Raw genomic sequence first — 23,957 nt, 5'->3', positions numbered from 1 at the left:
ACGTGGTTTCCCTCTATGAAGAACATTTTTCTATTTCTGTTAATAGACATCCTAGTAGGTGTGAGGTGATATCACATTGTAGCTTTGATTTGCATTTCCCTGATGATTAGTGATTTGATATGAAATAAAGTAATAATGTAAAGCCCTTTGGACAGGGCTTGGCACATAGTGAGTACTCTATAGGTTGTAATTATTTTATTATGACTAAACATTATTTAGTGTACTCTAGGCAATGTGATAGGTACTTAAATACAAGATCGTATTTAATCCTCTTACTAAGCCAGTCGAGTAGTTAGTATAGTCACTTCTTATTTTATTTTTATTTTTTATTTTTTATTTTATTTTTATTTTTATTTTATTTTATTTTATTTTTTTTTGTATAGTCACTTCTTAAATGACTTGTGCAGGTTCTCATAGCAAGTAGTTTGCAGTTTGCACGGGGAGATGATAGGAGGGCGTTCTAGGCATGGTGTGAGCAAAGGCCTGGCCTAGTGCATGCATAGTGAGTCATGGTAGTCTAGGATATATGTAGGGTCCCATTAGGGGAGGGGAAAATATGGGCCTCATCTCTCATTCCCTCTGTTGCTAAAATGTGGTTCACTTCCTAAAATCTCTCACTGTACTCTGGCCCTGGCCCTTGCCTGGCAGGCTTGTATTTCTCTATCCTGCAGTGAGACTGGCTAGCCTGCTTTGTATATTTGTTCCTGACAAGCCGCAAAAAGTCATGCTGCCCTTTAGAAGCAACCAATTATACCTCAGTTTCTTTAAAAATAAGGAAATTGAGAATCCCTCTCCTGTAGCACCTTTGCACTGAGAGAGAGCCATTGTAGTAACAAGACCATAGCTATCTTCAAGATTTATTCTACTGTGCTTGGGCTGTAGAGTGCCACTCATGGCTTCTGAAGTGTCTCCGGAAGAGAACCAGGGTATCATCCTACTCCTTTTAACTACAACTACATTTCAGGACCTGCTTGACATGATAGTACGTAAATGGGACATTTGCATAATGTATTGAATTTCCAGTTAAACCTTAATTAGTTGAACTGGATTGTCCCATAGGAAATGAAGATATAATGAGTGTTACTCTCCTTGAGTCTAATGCTGTAAAATGTAAAGCAATTTTGGGGGAAAATTTTGGCTGTATTTAGTCCCCTCATCTAATCTACTTTCATAATCTTTTCCATTAACTATCATGCACAAAGATTTCCCAAGGAATAAGCCCTCACTTGTGTACTTAGAGCCTTAAAGAACAAGAAGGCCTTATAAAGAGCTCCTTAGAACAATCTTCGCATTTTTCTTGCATCTATCTGTCTGCCTACTGAAGAGTGTATCAAGCTTCCATTATAATGTACTGCTAGACAGAAATTTATGTTTCTTAAGATTTTTAAGTGTCCATTAAATAACCAATTATTTCAAGCAATTTTTATGACAGTAAAATAATTTGGACTATCTCTTATTAAAAGAGAACTCACTCCTCCTGTCTCTCTGCCATGTTAGGACTCTTTGGAGGTCTTGAGCCCTGAAAAAAGATTATGCCTATACCCACTTTAATTGCTGTGTGTGATTCAGAGTGAAAACAACACTAAACTTGAAAATGTGTATGAAGAAGTCCAGAAAGTTTGATTATCTTCCATGTGGGAATTCTTATATACACAGCCATCTGACTTCTGGGTGGGCCAATGGAATGTGAGCAGGCCACTCTGTTGTATGGTCCCTGATAGCATTTATTCCTGTTGTAACTTAGCGGTTGTCTGCATAATTATTTTCTCAGTTCTTTTCCTCATTATACTGTAATGTCCACAAAGGCAGAATCTATCTGCATGCTATTATATTCCCAGTATATAGCACAGAACCAGAGCCTGGAATATAGTATGTACTTAATATTTGTTGGAAAAAAATAGCTAACATTTATTGATTGATTATGTAGGAGGCACATGTCTAGGTGCTATATCTAATATGTCTTATGTTCTTTACAATAACCCATATATATGAGTGTGTGTGTGTGTGTGTGTGTATATATATATATATATATATTTTTTTTTTTTTTTTTTTTTTACAAGGGCATTGGAGCACAGTGAGGTAAAAAATACGTCATACTGTAGTAATTTTCCTTTAGCTTTAACATTCTAGGACTTTAAACAGCTTTGAGGTGTTCTCCAGCTGGTTGGAAAACTGTGGTCCATAGTAGCCACCAGGAAGGTAACTGACCTGAAGCACTGATGGATCACGGGAGAGTACTTGCTCTATGGTGACATTGCCAAAAATATTTAAGATGCCTACTTGCTTGAAGAAAATTGGACCTCAGTTTTCTTCCTGTCTTTTAAAATCTGAAAATTCTCAATCCTAGAGGTAAATTGTAGAGATCTACTGCTATAGAGTTGCAAGCCAGATCCAGAAGGGTACATGGATGGAGCAACAAATTGCTTCTAGGCAAGAAAGAAATTCCAGTTTTGATGTGGTTTACCCCTTTGGAAAAGAACACTGCCTATTGCTAGTTAAGTAACAAGATGTTGCAGATTCTCAAATCCTAATCTCCTGTCCTTTTCGCTTTAAGTGAATGATTCTAAATTCCAAAGTCTTTGGGTGGGGCAGGTTTACCATGATCTTGACTCAAACTCCTTTTGGATCCTTTTCCCCCTATGTTCCTCCACTCATCTACTGTCAGTCGAGACTTTCTGTCTTGGGAATTTTCTGAGTAAAAGCAACTGAAACCTGCTTGAGCAAAAGAGAATTTACTGGCTGAGTTACTGGAAAAAGTTCATTGGTGGAAGTGACTTTATTCAGGGGCTCAAATTGATGTCTTTGTGAATTTGATGTTTTCTCAGATCTGCTTTACTCCATGACCAGTTAGTTCAGGCAGGCTCTTCCCTTGCAGTAGCCCTAATACCCCTAGGCTTGCAACCTGTCTGCTCAGCAGCCAGAGCAATCAAAGCTGCTTTTTTTCTATTTTATTTTAAAGATTTTTATTTATTTATTTATTTGAGAGGGAGTGAGAGCAAGAGAGATCACAGAGAGAGGGAGAAGCTGACTCACCACGGAACAGGGAGCTTGATGTGAGGGTGGACCCCAGGACGCTGAGATCATGACCTGAGCCAAAGGCAGACAGTTAATCAACTGAGCCGCCCAGGCACCCATCAAAGCTGCTTCTTCAGAATAAGTTAGCATAATGCTAGCTAGTATAACAAGCAAGCCCTTACGATTTATTGTCTCAGTACAATAAGAACTTTTTTTTCTTTTCCATGACGGTTGCACACAGGTGTTCCTGATTCCCACCAGTTTTTTTCTGCACACTCTCACCAATACTTGTTATCTCCTTTCTTTTTGATAATAGACATCCTACTAGGTATGAGGCAAAACCTCATTTTTTGATTTCCATGTCTCTGATGATCATGAGTGATGTTGAATATCTTTTAATAAACCTGTTGGCCATTTTCATGTCTTTTTTGGAAAGAAATACATTAGATCCTTTGCCTATTTTAGAATTAGGTCATATATTTTTGTTTTTCTTTTGCTATTAAGTGGTATGAATTCCTTATATATTTTGGACATTAATCCCTTATCAGATATAGTTTGCAAGTATTTTCTCCTCTTTCATAGACTGTCTTCTCATTTTGTTGATGTTTCCTTTGCTGTGCAACAGCTTTTGATTTTCCTGTAGTTCCACTTGTTTATTTTTGCTTAAGTTGTCTGTGCTTTCATTGTCATATCCAAAAAATCATTGCCAAGACTAACATCAAGAAGTTATTTCCTGGGATCCCTGGGTGGCTCAGTGGTTTAGTGCCTGCCTTTGGCCCAGGGCATGATCCTGGAGTCCTGGGATGGAGTCCCATGTGGGGCTTCTGCATAGAGCCTGCTTCTCCCTCTGCCTGCTCTCTCTCTCTCTGTGTCTCTCATGAATAAATAAGTAAAATCTTAAAAAAAAAGAAGTTCTTTCCTGATGTTTTCTTCTAGGAGTTTTATGGTTTCAGGCTTTATATTTAAGTCATTAATCCATTTCAAGTTAGTTTTTGTGTATGGTGTATAATAAGGGTCCAAATTCATTCTTTTGCATATGGATATTGAGTCTTTCTAACACCACTTATTGAGATTATTCTATTCCCATTGTGTATTCTTAGTGCCCTTGTCAGAGATTAGTTGGCCATATATGTGTGGGTTCCATTGACCTATGAGTTTGTTTTTATGCCAATACCATACCATTTTGAATACCATAGCTTTGCACTCTAGTTTGAAATCAGGAGGAGTGATGCCTCCAGATTTATTATTTCAGCTTCAGAATGCTTTGGATAGTTGAGGTCTTTTGTATTCTCATACAAATTTTATGCCTTTTTTCTATTTCTGTGAAAAATGCCATTGGCATTTTGTTAGGGATAGCTTTGACTTTGTAAGTTGCTTTGGGTTGTATGAACATTATAACAATATTAACTCTTCCAAGTCATTGACATAGGTTATCCTGCCATTTATTGCTATCCTCTTCAGTGTTTTTCACCAGTGTTCTTATGGTTTTCAGCATGTAGATCTTTGAACTCCTTGGTTATTGTGTTGAGGTTTATTCATTCTATTCTAATTTGTTGAGAGTTTTTGTCATGAAAGGATATTAAATTTATTCAAATGCCTTTACTACATCCATTGAGACCCTTCATTCCATTAATGCAGTGTGTCATGTTCATTGATTTGCATATGTTGAACCACTTGGTCATAGTGTATGATCCTTCTAATGTGGTTTGAATTCAGTTTGCTAGTATTTATTGTGAATATTTGCGTCTATGTTCATCAGGGATATTCGTCTATAATTTTCTTTTCTTGTATATCCTTATCTGGCTTTGCTATGAGAACAATGCTGGACTCATAAAATGTGTTTGGAAGGGATTCCTCCTATTTGATTTTTTGGAAAAGTTTGAGAAGGATTGACATTAATTCTTTAGGAGGGCATACATTTTTGATTGTCAGCAGTCAGTCTGCCACAAATTTCTAATATTTCCAACCAAAGACTCTGAAGTTAAGTTTTAGTCTGATTTGGGTCATCCTTAGATTAATAACTATAACCTTAGAGATGGAAGTCTTTCATTAATTTTTTCATTCATTAAAAAATATTTACAACAACTATTATGTGCCAAACACTATGCTCCTCTCTGGGAATATAAATGAATAAAACAGATGACAATTCCTGCTCTCATAGAATTTATATACTAGTGAAGCCAGGTAAGTACTAAGGTGTACAGCATTTTAGATGGTGTTGTGGTCATTAATAAAGTAAGAAAATTAATAAAGTAAGAAAAAAAAAGGATAGGTAATATTGGGGATTCGCAGATTTGAATTTTTGATTCAGTGTCATAGAAGGCTTTACCGAGAAGGTTACATTTGCACGAAGATTTGAAGGAGATAAAGGAGTAAGCTATATAGATATGGAGAAAAAGTGCTCCAGGCCAAAGAAATGGCTAGTAGAAAGGCCCTGAGGCAGAAAGAAGCCTGGAAAATTTGTGGAAAAGCAAGGAGGCCAGTGAAAAGAGTGAACTAGGGGGAAAGAAATAGAAGAGGACAGAGAAGTGAGAAGGGGCAAATCAGGTATGACTTTGTTGACCAAAGTCCTTCCAACTTTGCTTTTTTACTGAGGAAGATGGGTGGTTGTAGGAGGGTTTTGAGCAGAGGAGTGACATGATGTGAATTATTTTTCAAAATGATCCCTCTGATTACTCTGTTGAAAACAGACTATAGAAGAGACTAGGGAAACCAGAGAAGAGGCAAATGTAGTTACCCAGTGATGAAATGAAGTTGTCAGGGACCAGGTTGATGAGGGTAAAAGGGAATGATCAAATTTGGGATATTTTTTGAAGGTAAATGAATTATGCTGATTGGGCTTGGGTGACATTTCTCTTGGAGTCAGGGAACTGAAGTCAACACCTTAACCACATGGGAGTCAGAAAGAGATGGTTTACCAATGAAAATTTGATGTGTTGTCACAAGAGGAAGGGAAATAGAAATTGGGCAGTTCTCAGCTGGGATGGATTAGATTATGTTACAGTCGATGACAGCCTCAAACCTCAGTGGCTTAAAGCAAGTTTTACTTGAGGCACCAGCTGCATGTCCAACATAGATTAGCAGGAAACCCATGCTTATTATAGTAGTTTAGTGTTTTAACTTGAGTTAAATGAGGCTCGATGAAGATCAAGAGAGAAACCAGAAAGCATGTCACAGTTTTGTTTTACTCCTAACTTCCAGAAGGAGAACATAGCACCCCATGAATGGCCAAATGGGGAAGCACTGGGCTTGGTCATGGGGCCAGAGGAAGAGAGAGAACTATGGGCAAGCACTTTTATTGTGGTTTATGTGGAAAGAAAAGGGTGAGGCAGGGCAAGCAGGCTTATGATTGGCTAACTGGAATAATTTCAGTGAACTCTGCAGCATAGGGGCTATCCTTCATTGTCTGGAACTTGGCCCTGGGAGGAATTAGGGTGGAAGTATAGTGACCTGAGGTGTGAAAGGCTGATAAGGAAAGTGGTTGGGGGTGTGAACTTCATCAGCTGTTCTAGAAGAGGAACTGATGGGCCTCTAGCTAGGACCTTGAAACTGAGTCAGGGCATTTAAAAAACTCGAGAAACTTTTATAATCAGGGACTCAGGCTAACAGAAACTCTATCGTCTCATGATTTCCTCATCTCAACATGACACCTCAAGATTGGTTGAAGTTAAGAGAATGGAGAATTGCATATGGACTCTTAAATGTTTCACCAAAAGAGACTCATGACACTTCCTATGACAATTAGCTGGCCAAAGGAAGTCATATGGTCACACCTCACTTAAAGAGGATGTGTGTCTTGAAGGGGAGAGGAGAACCAAGAATCTCAGTGAGTGCCAGCAAGGTCTACCCCAGGAGTCAAACCCAACAGATATCTACCATATATACTCCATGGTTTCCAAAAGCACAGTGAACATTCACTTTGTTTGCATTTCTTTTGTCCATCTTCTGCAGTCTACTTATCTTCTGAGACTTAACATTGACCACTCTTCCCTGGTGTCTGATCCCTTTGTAATTGCTTTTTCTCTTCTCCCCTGTAAACATTTATTTTTCCTTCCTTTGTGCTCTGATAGCAGGTAATTTATACCATCTTCAAACTCCTTTCTTTAGCTCTAAAGTTAGCTCAGATCCAATAATCTGTTACTGCCTAACAATCCCCCTCCCCTCAAATTTAGTGGCTTATGAAAACAGTGATTGTTTACATTGCTCACAAATTTATGATTTGGCTAGAGGCCATAGAGCAATCCATCTCTCTTCTATATGCATCAGCTACAGTGGGTTAACTGAGGCTGGAGGATCTAGATGGCTTACTAGCATGGCTGGCAGGTTAGTACAGGGCTTTTCCACAGGGAAGTCTGGACTTCCTTACAGCATGGTGGCTGGGTTCCAAGAGAGAGCCTCCAAAAAGAACCAGGTGGCAGTTGCATTGACTTTTAAATTTAGCATTAGGAGACCTGTGGTGCCACTTCAGCTGGAGTTTGAAGTCTACCCTGATTCAAAGGGTGAAAATGTAGATTTCACCTCTTGATAGGAAGAATGTTAAAACCACATTGTAAGAAGAGCATGTGGGATGGGAGACGCTTGTAGAAATTTCTAAAAAAAATGAAGTCTGGCATAGCTCTTTACCACTTCAAATACATTTTATTATTAAGCAATAAAGATTATTGAGTGAATGCTTCTATCACTGTGGATCCTTGAGAAAAGGGGCTATGGTTTATCCATCTTCATATGTCCAAAGCAGAGCTCAGAGGTAGCTGTGGAAGATACTAATTGTTGCCTACTTTGTAGCCACTGCTTCACCTTTTCTTCCTAATCAACAAATCCCTCCATTTATTTAGGAGGCGAGGGCTCTAGAAATTCTGAAGGCGGGCCCAGACCTAAGAATGAATCACAATCGACTAAAGCATTATGGCCTTCATATTCCTCTTTCCTGCCTTATTGGTTTAAGGATGGCTATGGGATCTGATTTTCCCCAGAGAGATCTAGGAAAAGTCTGTTGAGATGAATTGTGGAAAAGATTTCCTCTTTTAGAAAAAGAGAAAGAGGTGCTCATGGAGAAATCCCACCTGACTTCCTACCTTTGGATGTTGTTGTGTGAGGATGTTATGTTTGAAGCTGTGGTAGCCATTTTGGAATCATGACTCTATTTCCATGGGAATCTCAAAAAAACCAACCAATATTTCTGGCATTGTTTAACTGCTAAATTAACCAACTTCTGGACCTGCCTCTTTCCAACTTTGTGTTATGTGAGGTAATTAATTCTTATTATTTAAAGCCAATTTTAATTGGCTCTTTCAGCTGTTATTTGCAGCTGAAAGCATCCTCACTGAACAGAGCTCAATTAATGTTCATAGAATTGAATTGAATTCCCCAAACTGATTTGGCCAACTTACTTAGTAGTCTGTGCCATACACAAGAATAAGTGCAAAGGATTATAAATTCTCGTTTCTATGTATACTGCTACTCTGAATTTCTTTATGAACCCCAAGGATTTCAAAGTTGGATTGCCTGGAAATGTCTCCAAACCAGAGCCTGTTGGCCCACATAAATCTAAGTGGTAACTTTCCTTAGGAAATTTCTTTTTTGGTTTAAACACTTAAAACACAAAAGGCCTCTGGGTGAGCTGGTTTCTTGGCATTCCCAAGTCTTGCAGCTGAGACATAATGACTAACTCCAGGCAATTAGAGAGTGAAGTTGCTACTGAGGGCCCCCAAAAATGGAGAATGCAGCTGGGAGGGGGCAGGTCTTTCTGGCATCCACCAGGGATAGCTTTGCCAAAACACCTGTAAACTTCTCTAGGCTGCTCCAACACAACCTCCCACTCTTAAGGAAAATTTCCCACATTTTTGGAGCACCTTAGCTATGATATTTATTTGACTTTTAAAATTCATCACAGGCAATTATTACTTTCAATAGCACATTTTGCCCCTTCCCCAAAGTGTTCTAAAAAGGCTCCAGGACCTTGGCCAGAATATTTTAAGATAGAATAAGGATGGCGATGAGGCAAAACCCCATTGGTAGGTGAATTATGGAGCCAGATGGTTGAGGTTTTCAAAGCTTTAGTTTTTGTCGGGCCCACATCTATTCCTTCTGCTTTCTCTCTCTGTTTCCCTTCATTGGCCACATAGGGGGCAAGTGATCCCAACCTGACCAGTCAGAGGAACCTGCTCTCTTCAGCCAGAATGACTGGCTCAGGACAAGCACATACCCTGGTGGGCACAACCTGAGTTCCTGTGAGATGGATTTGTTGTATGGATTCTGGAAAGGAGGGGTTCCCTATTTCTGTGGCAATATGGGCAGCAAGGACCGTAGAAGCCTGACTCTGTCAGTGATGTAGTTGTCCCCCAATGAAGAGAGTTTGGAACAGAAAGATGGCAAGGTAGAGGAGAGCAGAATGGGTAGTCCTAAACCAGCCATGTCTTTTGGGTTATGCAAGCCAATATGAACACCTCATTGTTCATTTCAATTCACTTATTCCTTAACCTTTTTTTTTTTTATTATTAATATTGTTATACATGCCAAGGGTCCCTGTTAGTAGAAAAGCTGCCCCAGTGTTTACCTTTCTGCTGTCCTAACTAGGTCAAACCATTATGTTATTCTGAGGATCAAATCATTACTATCTGGGCAGGAGAGTGTGACACAGGACAGATACATTTTGATAGAGGGGATGTAGAAGAAAAGTTTTTGGAACCATAGTGGTAGTCAGCCTTTTTTTAAGCTTGAAGGAAGGCTTTGGGGTCCTTCAGAGACCCACCCACGGACACTGGCTACTCTCGGCAGTGACAAGGAAGGTGAAAAGGAAGGACAGAAGGACTACAGGTTACTGTTTCCTATGAAAGGGCTTGAGGGTGGTTGTCGTATTTCTTTTAGAGTCAAGAAAAGTAGAAATGATTCAAATTGCAGTAGAAACATTTATTAGTCATTTTGAAGATATTCCTATGGGTTTATTACACAAAGACTTTTAAAAGTTTCCCTTTGGGGAGACATGTAGGAAAGATGAAGGGATTAATTGATTTGAATGCAGCCATAATGCAGAAGCAGAGAGGACTCAGGGTAGGGTGACTAGTTGTCTTGGTTTGCCTGTCACTGAGGCACGTGTCCAGGATGCATGACTTTTAGTTTTAAAATTGAACAATTCTAGGGAAACTGAGTTAGTCACCATATATATAAGGGATTTTTAAGCATTTGACTTATCAGTATATTTATTTAGCATCTACTATATGCTAACTATTAGTTTCCAGGGACCCACAGTGAATAAAACTCTGTCCTTGCCCTAGAAGATCTTTAGACATATGAAGACAAAGACAATTTCAGTCCCTACCAAGAAATTCTGTATTTTACTAAAAACATTTGAGTCTATGGCTGATGTGAAATCTTAACCCAGGATGCAAGATTTCCCATGCATCCAACCTTGCTGACAAATTTCTGTGATTGACTGATTGAACAAAAGCAAATTGGGCTAGATTAGGAGTTTAGTTTGTTACCTGTCTGATGCTCTGTGTGCTCTCATTTACCTCACCTCAAGCCGTGGACGTCTTGACCTCTGTTCTCTTAAATGCTAGAAAAGTTGTCTCTTGTTTGAGTTTAGTTTCTGGTTTCTTAACCAATGGATCTTTGATCCTTTTTTTTTTTTTTTTTTTTTTTTTTTACTAGTCAAAGACACCAAAAAATAAAAGATTTTTAATATGACAATGGATTGCCTAAATCACATACTAAATTGTTCTATAGAGATTTCACAATCCAGGAGCCATAGCCATGCTGCTGCAAGTAGGATTTCAACAAAGTTTTAGCTTCTTGATAGGATCCAGACATACACTTTGCTGCATGGTATGTACTAGCCTCAAGTAAATCTTCTTTTTTAGCTTCTTTGGCAAGCAGGTTAAATCGACTTAACATTGCAGCTTTACAAAGCCGACTTGCCATTGACACACCACTTTTAAATGGGGAACTTTCAGTGATCTTTCCACTTAGGCCATCCACAATCTCCAAAGAAATGTCCCCCTGTGCCCAATTTACCCCCACCTCCCTTACCTGTTACGAGTGTTGGCTTAAGACTCATGGATGTGTTTTTCTCTAAAACACAGGCCAACAGTCAGAACCTCAGTGGGAAATGGCTGGGAGGTTATGGTTCCCACAGCCAATGGTATGATATAGAAGTCTTTTATTCCTGTCTTGAGGAGGGGCAGGGCTATGATACCATTTGTATTCCAGAACTTCATACAGGATCAGGCTGGGGCTAGACTCCAGCTGAAACCACATCTTCACTTTGCCTCTTCTGTCTCTCTCACTTCCTTTAGTTTTTTTTTTTTCCTTCCTAAAAGAATCCTCCTCTCAGGCTCTTTTTCCAGGGAACCTCACTGAAGACATTGTCGTAGAATAACTTGGATTGTTAAGAGGACAAAATTCAGTAGTCATGCATTTCTACTAACTTGTTCCTAAAAACACTGTGAGATCTAAAACTTAAAGGTCAGAAGCCAAAGTTTCTTTTCCATTTCATCTACTCATATATTGGCATTTTCTCATAAGGCATAGCTTCACTTCCTCAACCTGTTTATTGAAATATAAAGATTTCAAAATCTAATCAATAAAATATACTTAGAAAGGTAGACAGCTACCCTCATTAATTTTCATATTTGAAGATAGACAGTGGATCCGCTGGCAAGTCATTTCTCTGGGTGGTTTTTTCAGCATTGGGTCAGAAGAGTTCTGAGGGTTAAGATCAGTAATAGAAGAGCAATAACACTATGAACAATAGTATTAGTAGTGGTCAGAGGAGAAGGAGGAGTATAGTATAAAAGCTGAGAGTGGGATCCCTGGGTGGCGCAGCGGTTTGGCGCCTGCCTTTGGCCCAGGGCGCGATCCTGGAGACCCGGGATCGAATCCCACGTCGGGCTCCCGGTGCATGGAGCCTGCATCTCCCTCTGCCTGTGTCTCTGCGCCTGTCTCTCTCTCTCTGTGACTATCATAAATAAAAATAAAAATTAAAAAAAAAAAAAAAAAAAAGCTGAGAGTATGGGATCCCTGGGTGGCACAGCGGTTTAGCCCCTGCCTTTGGCCCAGGGCGCGATCCTGGAGACCCGGGATCGAATCCCACGTCGGGCTCCTTGTATGGAGCCTGCTTCTCCCTCTGCCTGTGTCTCTGCCTCTCTCTCTCTCTCTCTCTGTGACTATCATAAAAAAAAAAAATTTAAAAAAGCTGAGAGTATGAGTTTTAGAGTGATAAGCGTTTGGCTTTAAAATATCTTTAAGTATCACTTTTCCTTTTGCAAAACAGCAATAGTAATTATTAAAAATTAACTACCCCATGAGATTCTTGTAAACAATTAAGAAGCTAATGAATGTCAAGTGTTAGCATAGACTCTGATCTGTAAGTTCTCAGTAAGGGGCAGCTATTAAAAAGAACATGAGGAGAGAGGAATCCATGTAAACAGAGGTCCCAGGCAGAACTGTGCTGGAGCCTCTTGCAAGATCCAATAGTTAAAATTTCAGAAAATTTGTGAGCCTTTTGTTAAAGTCATCCATCTTTGTAATCATCTGTGGAGAGAGTGTTTACGCCATGGCAATTAGCAGAGGCTGTAAATCAGGTCTCCTTCTTATTCAAAAGCTGGCTGTTAAGCATTTACCAGCACAAGAGGTGCAGGATGGGTCAAAGCTGTGACTTTTGGTGACCTTATGTGATCATGCTCTTCTGCAGGTGAGTGTGCTATAGGCTCTCTGTCTGCTCTTGCCCTGCCTGTGTCAGACTTTGCACTTGCAGTTCTTAACTTTCTGCAGTCATGCATCACTCCTTCCTCTCAAATCCTCCCCTTCCTTTGAGGCCCAGACCAAGCATCTTCTCCTCCAGGAGGTCCTCCTTGACTACTCCTGCCCACTTCTTGAACTTTTCCACCTGCCACTTAACATCACTCATTTCTGTGTTAAGGCTGGTTTCTTTCAAAGTTCTTTAAGCTTTTTTAAGGAAGCTTAAGTTCTTTAAGGAAGGTAGAGGTCTTAGTTTCATCTAATCTTTCCTTCTCTAGCATGCAGCTCACTGGCAGTATATAAAGGGTATAAAGACCCATGCTTGTGGGTCAGATCATGAAGCTGTGTGTCAGTTTCCTGAACCTTAACCTTAGCCAATCAGTTTCCCAGACTGCAAAATACATAGGTGGGACTAGCTGGTTTTTAACTTTCCTTCCAACACCATCCTTGTAACAACTCTTGGCTCAATTGAGCTAATTTCCCCTACTGGATTGAAATTCAAGAACTTGGAGCTTAGATGTATAGTTATCCGACTCAACTCCCTAATAGGATCAGTTACACAGAATAATTTTTCAGCCAAGGCTTATTAAGCCCAACAGGAACAATACCTCCAGGTAGATATTACACATAGGACTAATTATGAGAGGACACTATCTGAATCATTGAGTAGAGATTTACATCAGTAAATCCCACACTTAACTCACTTCTGTTTGTATAAATTTGCTGTGAGCCTTCAACCACTTTAAAACAATCTCTTTATGGCATGTGCATGAGTCAGGGTTCCTGGAGGCCTGATGCACAAAATCACGATCAGAGCTCGTTGGTGAGTCACATCCTTTGTGAATGATCATTCCTGGGTAAGGAAATACACAGCCTCCCAGCCTACACACTGTTGATTAGCATCTCATCTATCTGATCAAAGTCCAGGATCACAGGGACATTAGGTCTAAAAGCCAGAACCAAGATCAGAGGTGTATCAAGGAGATGCGGGCTCCATGGGACAGGTTTTTTTCTCTTTCTTTTTGGTGGGAAAGATCAGTCGGTACATTGTCACAGATGTACCATTTTTCTCCCTCTACTTTTTGAGAAGATTCATTACGATGAGACTCTTGCCATGGAAATGTCAACATTTGCCTCCAGTTGTTGCTATAGTTCAGAAAATGAAGTTTTTATGAGAAATGTGACACCTGGACACACCTCTTCACCTTGATATTGCCAAAGCTGCAAGTGACATTTTCCTTATTCACCAGCTAGCATCGTGACTTTCCCTGGTCAAGGACCATGCTTCCTAGGTCTTTAACAACCACACTCCCTACTTCCTTAGTCCTCTCTTTCCATGACCCTCAAATGCATACTCTGGGCAGAGATTCCAGTACATTCTGATTTTCCTTTCTTTCTACATTCCTACCTGCTTCTTCCCACTTTCTCTCCTTTCTTTCCTCCTCCACCTGCTGGTACCTGCCTCTGCTGATACAATTTAGATACTACCCAGGCCTCCAGGAGCTTATGTTTTCTACTGTTACCCTCTAGCTGAAGTCCTGTCTTATTTACACATCCAAAGCCTCTGGAGAGCCCAGCTCAAGGTCTAACCCAATCATGATCATTCCCATCTTTCTTTACTCATTTCACTAACATTTGTTGTTCAGTATTAGCTTGTGCTAGTTGTTTGTCACCCAGTGAGGGAAAAGATGATGTTTCTGTTCTTATGGAGCTTATCCTGTAGTGAGGGAGAGAGACAGGAACAGACAAAAAGCAGGTAAGGAAGTATCAGATCTCAGTGGTAGTCCCAGAACCTCCACGTTGAAGGGACTCAGGGGTAGAAATTTGGTAGTAAAATTGTTCAGGAGACATTGATATTTCCTTAATTAAATTTTGCCCAGTAAGGTTTAATGTTAAAACTTGATAAGATGTTGTCAGGACCTGGGAAGACAGAGGCAGGAGAGTTGTTTAATGGGACAGAGTTTCAGTTTTGCAAGATGAACAGAGTTCTGGAGATGGATGGTGGTAATGGTCACACAATGATGTGAATGTACTTAATGCCACTTGAGTGTAAACTTAACAGTGGGTAAGATGAATTTTATGTTATGTGATTTTACCACAATTAAAGATAAGACTTAGAGAAACAAAGAAATGGATAAGATAACAAGTTTGTTAAACTTTACACATAATATTGAGAAAGGTTCAGTGGTCTGTATGCATAACTATTATTGTGGGATCTGCTTCCTCTATGTCATTTATCAGAGCCTGGTGAGCACCATGAGAAAATAAAGCGGGGACAACTGTTAAAGACCTGCTGACCAATTGGTGGTTATGGAAACTTCTCTGAACTGATGATAAACTGAGAGATATCAGGCATATGCCAATTTGGGAGCAGAACTGGCTGCCCCCAAAAGGGAATAGCGAGTGCGAAGCCTCAAGGCAAGAGCTTGAATTGTTCCAGAAACAGAAAGAGTGTGGCTGAAGCATGGTGGAGGCAGGGCAGATTGGTAGATGGGGCTAGAAAGGTGATCCGTCTTACTGGACATAGCCTCCCTTTTCCTTCCATATTGTCTGTGGCTTCATTTGTGCTAACTCGGGCATAGCTGAGTGGCTGAGACAGAGAATGTATGGCCCACAAACCCCAAAATATTTACTATCTAGCCCTTTACAGAGAAAGTTTGCTAACTTCTGCTTTAAAGGATTAAAAGCAGGGAAGTGGAAGTTTGGAGAGATCACTACGGTGCCTGGGAGGGCATTAGGGGCTTCCATCCAGCTTTCTCCCATGTTGGTCTGAGTGTTAAGCCATACTCTGTTTTGCTCCCTTTGTGGAGCTGGACGTGAGACAGCTGAGGCAAATGGAGACTAAGGGACTTTAAGGTCCAAGAGCATTAAGTGGTGGAGGAAAGCTTGGAATCCCTCTCCAACTGACTTTGCAGCCCAAGTGTTTCTCTCTCCCCAGCTGCCTCTGGCCAGAGGAGCAGAAAATGCCTCTATACTCTATAACTGTGGTACAAAACTAAGTAAAATCAGTGTGATATGCTGGTGGCATAAAGTATGCATAAAAGGGAGCTATTTTAAAGTACCATTTTTGTAAAAAATGAACAGGACTAGAAGTGACCTCAAAGACTCATTGTCCCATCCCCTAATCTCTGGGAAAGTTAACTACACGCCCACAAGATAGATGATAATGAGTGGTGCTTGACTGATCTAGAACTACACGCAGAAATCGTCATTTGTTTTCTGTAAGCCAGCAGGAAATTGTGTTGAATAACTTATATAACCTGAAGAATTCTTTTCAAGTAGCCTGCCTGACAAGTTTGATAACCCCAATACTCAAATTGTTCTTGGGAGATTACCACATTGAAGAATGAAAAGGGAAGCTGGATAGTTAACCAGGCCCAATCTAGCAGGTAACATTCAGAATGGGATTTTCCAAAAAGTGAGTTTTGGCTACTGCTGCAGAATCATGAATCACAAAATAATGCCATTGTGAGCTGTAAACAGTTTTAATTTATACAGGTGACATTTAAAATGCTAATCAGACCTTAAGATAATTACTGGAAGTTAGGAAGCCTCTGTTGGGAATGCTTCCCGTTTCTATGGAAATGATTCAAAACACAACCAGATCCATGAAGGTGTTTCTGGTTTGGCTGACTTGGGTTTTGACTTCTACAGAGCCAAGGCCTTTGTCTCTTGTGGTGACACTTTTGGTAATTGAAATCAATTGGCTCTAGTCTGTAATCAGAGAGTGAACTCATTCCCACAAGGGATGATTTCAATATAGTTCTTGTGGTTTGGTCAGTTTGCAAATGGGGATATATCAATCCTAAGAAAATAAGCTGTTGCACCACGGGTGATTTTCTGTGTTGATTGCAGGCCTCTTTAAAAAAATCACATAGAAGTTTTTTTTTTTTTCCCTCCCTGTTGTCAGTTTATTCCACAATTTTTCAGGTACTATGTTTGTTTAATAATCAACAAAAGTTTGAGGGCCTGTTTTAGGCCTCCAGGACATGGTGATGTCCTTTTTTTGTTTGTTTGTTTTGGGACCTTGTTCTTATAACACACAAACTTCATTAATACAGACATAAGGTTAACAGCAGATCTCTGATGAGTATTACACCAAAATAAAGCAGAGGAATGGGACAGAATGATGATCTCCATCCAGGGGAGCTCCCTTCACCTGAAGATTAGGGCCTGGAGTATTCCAGGCATAGGGAACAGCAGGTGCTCCTACTCAGAGCTGGGGGTAGAGGGAAGAATAGGCCTCACAAGCTTCAAATCCATTTAAAGTTAGTAATATATACTCTTATATCTAGAGTGTTTTTCCTGCAGTATGGAGATTAGTCTTGTCATCAATGTATCTTTCCATTCTCAGTCTTCCTATTTTGCTTTGTTGTTTTTCTAGACTTTGGAATCAGAGTCCTATGTTCAAACTATACATCTGAGACTGAATAAGGCTTGTGACCATAGGTAAGTTATGTAACCTCTTGGAGCTTTCATTGCCTCATCTTTAAAATAAAGACAACAACAGGCTTTTTTTACATTCTTTTCTTCCTAATGCTGGGTCTTAGAAATCCAGCATACATTTTACACCTCCATCCTATCCCATTCCAAATAATGTCTGGGTTGCCTCATAGGATTGTTGTGAGAATTAAGTCCTATAATGAACATAAAGGCATTAACCTAGGACTTGGCATCTAATACTTGCTTAGTTAGTATTCATAATAGACACATTTACTTAATACCTGACAGTTTTCAAAATGCTTTCACATTCTTAAAATGCCCATGAAACCTAGTGAAATAAGCTGGGGCTTAGAATCAATATCAGAACTATAGCAGATGGGAGTAGAGAGAAGCTATATAACTTTTGGGGGCCTTATAGGCCTGGAGGGGCCCTGACTGTGCTACAATTCCTGTGTGCAGATATTTATGTGTTCAAGGGAACTTGAACACATTTCCCATCCTGGGCTGAACCTGGGAAGCTCTGGAACTCATGGAAAAGAGTCCCTAGTAGGGGCAGTAAGTGATCCGTACAGAAATAGACTTGCAAGGGTGACCAACTCTCTTTGTTTGCCTGGGATTGAAGCATTTCCTGGGATATAGACCTTTCAGTGCTAAACCTGGGACAGCCCAAGGCCACCTAGGATGGTGGGTCACCCCAGACCCTCCAGGAGGCCACTGAAAAACTAGAGGCAAAAAAAAAAAAAAATTGTTCAGGGATGCCTGGGCACCTTTTCTTTCTCTGGATAAGTGTGCTGTTTCTAATGCCATTTTGGCTTGAACACTAGGAGTGCCCAGTATTTGAAAAGAAGGACATCAGTTGACAGAATAAGAACTTCCAGACTGTGAAGTAAGTCAGAGAGTAAGAGGGCAGTGGGTCATCCAGTGTAGGGGCCAGTAGCCACATGTGGTTATTATTTGGAATGGGATAGGCTGGAAGTATAAAATGCATGCTGGATTTCTAAGACTTAGCACTAGAAAGAAAAGAATATCAAATACCTCATTAATAACATTTGTGTTGATTAAATGTCAACATAATATTTTGGATATACTGGGTTAAATAAAATATGTTATTAAATTTCAAAAAAGGGCAGTAGCATAGCAAAAACTTTTTTCCTTATCTGCACCCAAAAAGTCACTGGGAGCCACATGCACTGTAGGGGAACCAAGGGACTGGGAAAACAGTACCCAGGAAAACTATTCTACAGATTCTCTGTGAAGCCATTGTAAGGCCTTGAAGGCCTTGGCTCTTCAAAGTGGCCTGTGGACCAGCTGTGTAGGGATTGCCTGGGAGCCATCAGAAATGCAGATGCTCATGCCCCCACAGCAGGCCTGCTCTGCCAATCTGTAATTGAACAAAGTCCCCAGGTGAATCATATGCACTGTAAAATGTGAGACTCTCTGATCCAGGATTATTACATTAGTGGTTATTAAGCTTTGGTGTGGATCAGAATCTCCTGGGGGGAATGGTCAAGACTCTGAGGCCCTTTCCACTTCAACCAGCAGAGTTCTCTGTGGGATTTCTTAGCGCTCCAGGTCCTGATAAACACCACAGTCGGAATACCACCGGACTTAAATGTTTAGTTAATTGCAACAGGTGAAGGTGGTAGCTTCTCACCAGTCTGAAATCTCCTTGCAGTGTGGCAGGAGCAAAGCTTGGGGTCTGAGAAGTAGTTTTGTCTGCTGGTGTTCCAAACCGCTTGGTTACAAGTTTGTTACCTGCAGTGGCAAAGAGGTCGCTGTGATATGAGCCAGAACTCAGATACCTATCCTACCTCAAGTGCCAAGTCCTTGTGCATCCACCCTCCTGCAAGGTATGTTTTCATTCTGGGTGGGAGTTACGCAGAGGGGGGTTGGTTTCAAGATGGAATGGCCTGGTGTTGGGGTGCTCGGATAGCTCAATTGGTTAAGAGTTGGCTCTTGATTTTGCCTCGGGTCATGATCTCAGGGTCATGAGATTGAGCCCTGTGTCAGGCAGGCTCCACCCTGGTTATGGAGCCTGCTTGAGATTCTCTCTCTCCCATTCCCTCTGCCCCACCCTACTGCTGCATGCTCTCTCTAGAAAATTTTTTTAGAAAGAATGGCCTGGTGTTGCCCCATTTCCTTCACCCCTACCCTGAGTTCTGGTCTACTGGGCCACAGGGCTGAATCTAAGATTCCTCCATTATTGAGTGAATGCCCTGATGGCTGTGGTGGGTAAAGTGTTACATGCCACAGCATAGCAGGGATTGGGACCGAAGGTAATGGAGAGTGTTGCATAAAGGTGAAACAAGATGCAAGGTTAACAGTCCCTTCATATACCATTTGTCCTTGGAGCTATACCAAATGGCTATGCTACCTCAGCTCTGGGCCCAGCTCTGGTATTTGCTGTAGCTGTGATGGGCAGTTTCATGCACACTCAGACTTGGTTGCCACTGGCAATGTCTTACCCTAAGAGTTGGCTCTCTGCCTGAGGCTTTCTCCAATATAGGGAACATTCCTATTTGGAAAATTAGGGGAGCAGCTTCCCAATGGATAGCTCTATGCCAGTCCGTGGATAAATGCTGTAGACTGTGGTCCTTTGGGCCATATCTGTAAGGTGCACTGCATTTCTCTGGTCCTGGGGTGACCTGAGCTCCCATTGCCTGAAGCTACCTCAGTAGCACATCTTACATTAGCGTCTTTGCCTGCCTCCATCTCCTCACCCCCTCACTCCTGCCTCCCTGCTTCATCTTCTAAATAAAATACTTGCCAACCAAATCCTTGTCTCATGTTCTGCTTCTAGAGAACCCAAATCAAGACGAGAGTATATTCTGATGTGTTTTTTTTTTTTTTTTTTTTTTTTGTCTCTTCCCCCAACCCTGAGACTCACTGAGTCTCACATCACTGAGTCTCCCCTGACTATTCTGTTTGGAACAAGAGCCATAAGTTCTTCCCTTCACTTAATAAGCTTTCTAAGTCCTAGTGTGGTGTGTTCTATTGCCTGCTATTTTTTTTAAAGATTTTGTTTGTTTATTAATGAGAGAGACACAGAGACAGAGACATAGGCAGAGGGAGGAGCAGGCTCCCTGTGGGGAGCCAGATGTGGGACTTGATCCTGGGATCACGACCTGAGCCAAAGACAGATGTTCAACCACTGAGCCACCCAGGTGCCCTATTGCCTGTCATTTTGTTCATTGTTTGACCTGTGCTATAAGACAGGCTCATGTGTCACCAAGTTGGAGTGAGAAGCTCAGCTGTCTGCCCTATTAAGGAAAATGCTGACTTGTGGAAGTGTTGCAATGAGCACTGGAGGCAAACCTCCCCCACTTCTGTGCAGCTGATCCTGACCTTAACGAGCTTCCATTAGATGGCAGGGTGGGCTGGGAACCAGTCCCCTGACCTACCTTCCTTTCCCTTCACTCCAGGGGCAGACCTGCATTCCTTGTGGCGACTCCCTCTGTGTTCTGCCACAGGGCATTTCCCCTAATAAGATCCTTGAAGGGGTAATCCCATCTTACTGTGTACTGTGCAGAGCACCTGGACTAGCTCACAGAGAATTCTGTCCCCATAACCCTTCTTCTTTCTTCCTATATCCTTTGCTTGCTTTCCCTTTTTAATAGAAAATTTTATTTCAGTTGTCTTGGTTGTCATTTTCTGTTACTTCTTCTCTCTGTACCATCCTCTGTCTTGGTGTCCTCCCTTCTCCTTGACTAATGGGGTTCCTGCTATCTGTGTTTTGTTTTTAATAAATGTAGGGTTGGTATGGGGGTGGAGTCTCAGGGGCAGGGTCCCGATTGAAGGTCTAGCTTTGTACCTTGTGGATCTCTGCCTCTTAGAGTGTTGAGTGTGTGCATTTGTGTTGAAATACAACAATGAAATGGAAGTTCGGGATCTCTCTCTCTTTAGGTTTAAACTAACATATTTGAAATACTGACCAAAGGCCAAGCACTGCCTTGGTTCAGGTGGTTCACCCCCCACTCCCTACATTATTTTAGGTTTGGTCATCAGAGTCACCATGAGAAGAAGGAGATATTATTCTAGAGATAAGAAAAAAATAATGCTTAACAACCCTAGCTCACTTGCCCGACACCATGAATCTACTGACTGTGTTTTAGCTGAGGAGCACAAAGTACTTTATGGCATTGTTGTTTGTTTTTTAATTTGTCCTAAGTCTCTGCAGACCTATGGTGAGCATATTGTTCTAGTGGTATAAATGTGGAAACTGAGAGAAGGGGTGGCAGTGACTCTGACACATCCAAGATACGTGCTGAATAGGCGCATTAGAAAGAACTGGTGTCAGGGTATCTAGGTGGTATCATCGGTTAAGCATTTGACTCTTATTTACAGCTCAGGTTGTGACCTAGGGGTCATGAGATCAAGCCCCGCATCATGCTCTGTGCTCAGCATGAGGTCTGCTGGAGTTTCTCTCTCTCCCTCTCCTGCTTGTTCCCTCTCTCTCTCTCATAAATAAATCTTTTATTTTTATTTTAAAATTTTTTTAAAGAACTGGTATTTGAACATACATTGCAGTTTTAGTTGCACTCCTGCCTGGTTTTTAAATATGAAAGCCCTGAGGTGAGTTGAAAGATGAAAGTTTCATCCAGCTAAAACAAGGCTGTATGTGTGTCTGGTTGATCAGAGCCAATTCTCTGTTCTTTGCAGACTGGGGTTTTAAAAATGCATGATGAACCATAGTTGTCCAGCACTGATGTTTTATTCGGTTTCATGTGGTCCTTCTGATGCCTGCTGTATCATGAGAGGCTGTTTCCAAAGGGGCCATGTCAGAAATGATGCAATGCCCAGAAAGAGGTCATTGTGTTGATTTTTTTATTTGTAAGCATCCCTATTTGTACAGATTTGGTTCCTAATGATCTTGTCCTCACTTTCATCTGCCTCCTGAGCTTGGGTCAGACATGACATTAGGAAGGGAGATTCTTGTTTTGAGCTTCAGCCTGTTTTAGTTTGACCATGTTGGCAGGTGGAATCCTGGGCTGATTCTTTCATTCAGAGGCCCCATAGGTCAGACACTCAGGATTTCTTACGAAAACCAGTCCAAGAAAGAACCAGCAGAAAGAGCTACAGGTGGGAGGGAGGGGCAAGATGGTGGAAGAGTAGGGGTCCTCAACTCACCTGGCCCCACAAACTTAACCTAGATAACTTTCAAAACATCCCGAACATCTATCAATTCAACCTGAGATTTAAAGAGAAAACAGCTGGAATGCTACAGAGAAGAAAGTTTTCCCTTCTAACATGGTAGGAAGGTGGAAAAAAAGGAAAAAGAATAAAGTGGGGGAGGGGAACCAAGACTAGCAGAGCTAAAGTGGAGGGGCAAGAGCCTCCGGGACAGGAAAGCCGAGCCCTGGAGAAACGGGAACTTTAAAAATCTGTGCTGGAGTTTTCCCTGATGGAAAAGTGCTCAGCAGGGAAATTGGGCAGAATAGAGGAGAGCCAGTGAAGCCTCAAGATTCCCGGTGTCACTATAAGAGGAGGGGCGCCCGGGGGGGAGGGGAACTCACTGCAAACTGTGGTCTGATACCGGTAAAGGGCTGGAGTGCCGCATGCCTTGGGGCATTTGGGAGGACCCAGTCGGTTAGGTGGGCTAACTCCGGAACTGCCTTTACCCTAGAGGCTGGCAATGGATGGAGGTGGCTGTACCCTGTTCCCTCCAGGAGAGGCAGTCCCCAGGGGCATGGGTCCAGCAGCACAGGGCCCCAGATCCCAGGGTGCCCAAGTGGACAAAGCTGGTGATCCTGCATTCCCCCTGGGACAGGTGGAAGTGGGGAGGGCACAGGACAACAAGAAGTCTCCTGCTTGGCACCCCGCAAGCTGTGCAGATCAGCACACTCCCTCTTGCCCCCAGGGGTGGGGGGCATCTAGACCAGTGTGGACTGGGAGACTGAGGTTAGTTACTCTTGGGGAGCTCAACTCTAGAGCTGGAAATCTGGCCGCTGCCATTGTTGTTTTTCCTCTTGTTTCACCATGTGCCTGGGAGAGGTGGGGCTGCCAGGGAAAAGAGGCCTCACAGGATAAACAGCTCACTTGGAGCCCGGCACCAAGTGAGGGGTGGGACATTTCCACCCAGGCACAGACACCTGAGAATCAGCATAGCAGACACTTCCCCCAGAAGACCAGCTGGAAGAACAAGGGAAGAGCAAGTTTACTGAACAAGCAAGCAGTGCTGGAAAGCTCTAGGACTGAAGGAAATTAGTATATAGAACTAGAGGGTCCTTTTTCTTTCTTTCTTTTTTCTTTTTCCATTATGACTCGTTTTTATATCAGACTAAAAATTTCCAATGTTTTTTCTCTTTTCCCACCTTAACTACAATATTTAACCAACTCTTCATTTTTAAGTTTTTTCCTTTCTGACTTTCATATTTCTACAATTACTGTCTTAGATATATTCTTCACTTTGGATTCCTTTCAACATATTCGATTTAATTTTCGTAGATATATGAGACATGGGTATTTGTTTTTTTTCTGCCTCGTTTTGTTTTACAATGGTGGAAGTTACTATCTTCTAAAACATGGCTAACATACACCCAGAACCAAGTGGAATACGTGTTGCTTCATTCTGAGATTATGTTCTCTCTCTCTTCTCATTTTGCCCCCCTCTTTTATCTTGTTTATGTTTTTGTGGTCAGTGTTGGGGATTTATTTATTTATTTTTTTAAATTCTTTTTTTAAAATTTTTATTTATTTATGATAGTCACACAGAGAGAGAGAGAGAGAGAGAGAGAGAGAGGGGCAGAGACACAGGCAGAGGG

The 23,957-nt window shown here is 41.4% G+C and overlaps 1 long non-coding RNA gene across 3 annotated transcripts in view; it reads left to right on the top strand.

The window, feature by feature from the left end:
* Positions 1 to 23,957, top strand: part of LOC125753097 (uncharacterized) — a 90,800-nt gene that overhangs the window by 11,390 nt on the left and 55,453 nt on the right. For all 3 annotated transcript variants that reach the window (XR_007404116.1, XR_007404114.1, XR_007404115.1), the window contains exons 2-3: positions 17,138 to 17,202; positions 18,872 to 19,046. This is a non-coding gene — a long non-coding RNA (uncharacterized LOC125753097). The remainder of the gene's footprint in view (positions 1 to 17,137; positions 17,203 to 18,871; positions 19,047 to 23,957) is intronic.

The sequence above is a fragment of the Canis lupus genome, chromosome 20 (genome assembly GCF_003254725.2).
Source record: "Canis lupus dingo isolate Sandy chromosome 20, ASM325472v2, whole genome shotgun sequence".
Classification (NCBI taxonomy): Eukaryota; Metazoa; Chordata; class Mammalia; order Carnivora; family Canidae; genus Canis; species Canis lupus.
The sequence above is the reverse complement of the archived record's forward strand: the minus strand, read 5'-3'. Positions and strand labels throughout refer to the sequence as shown.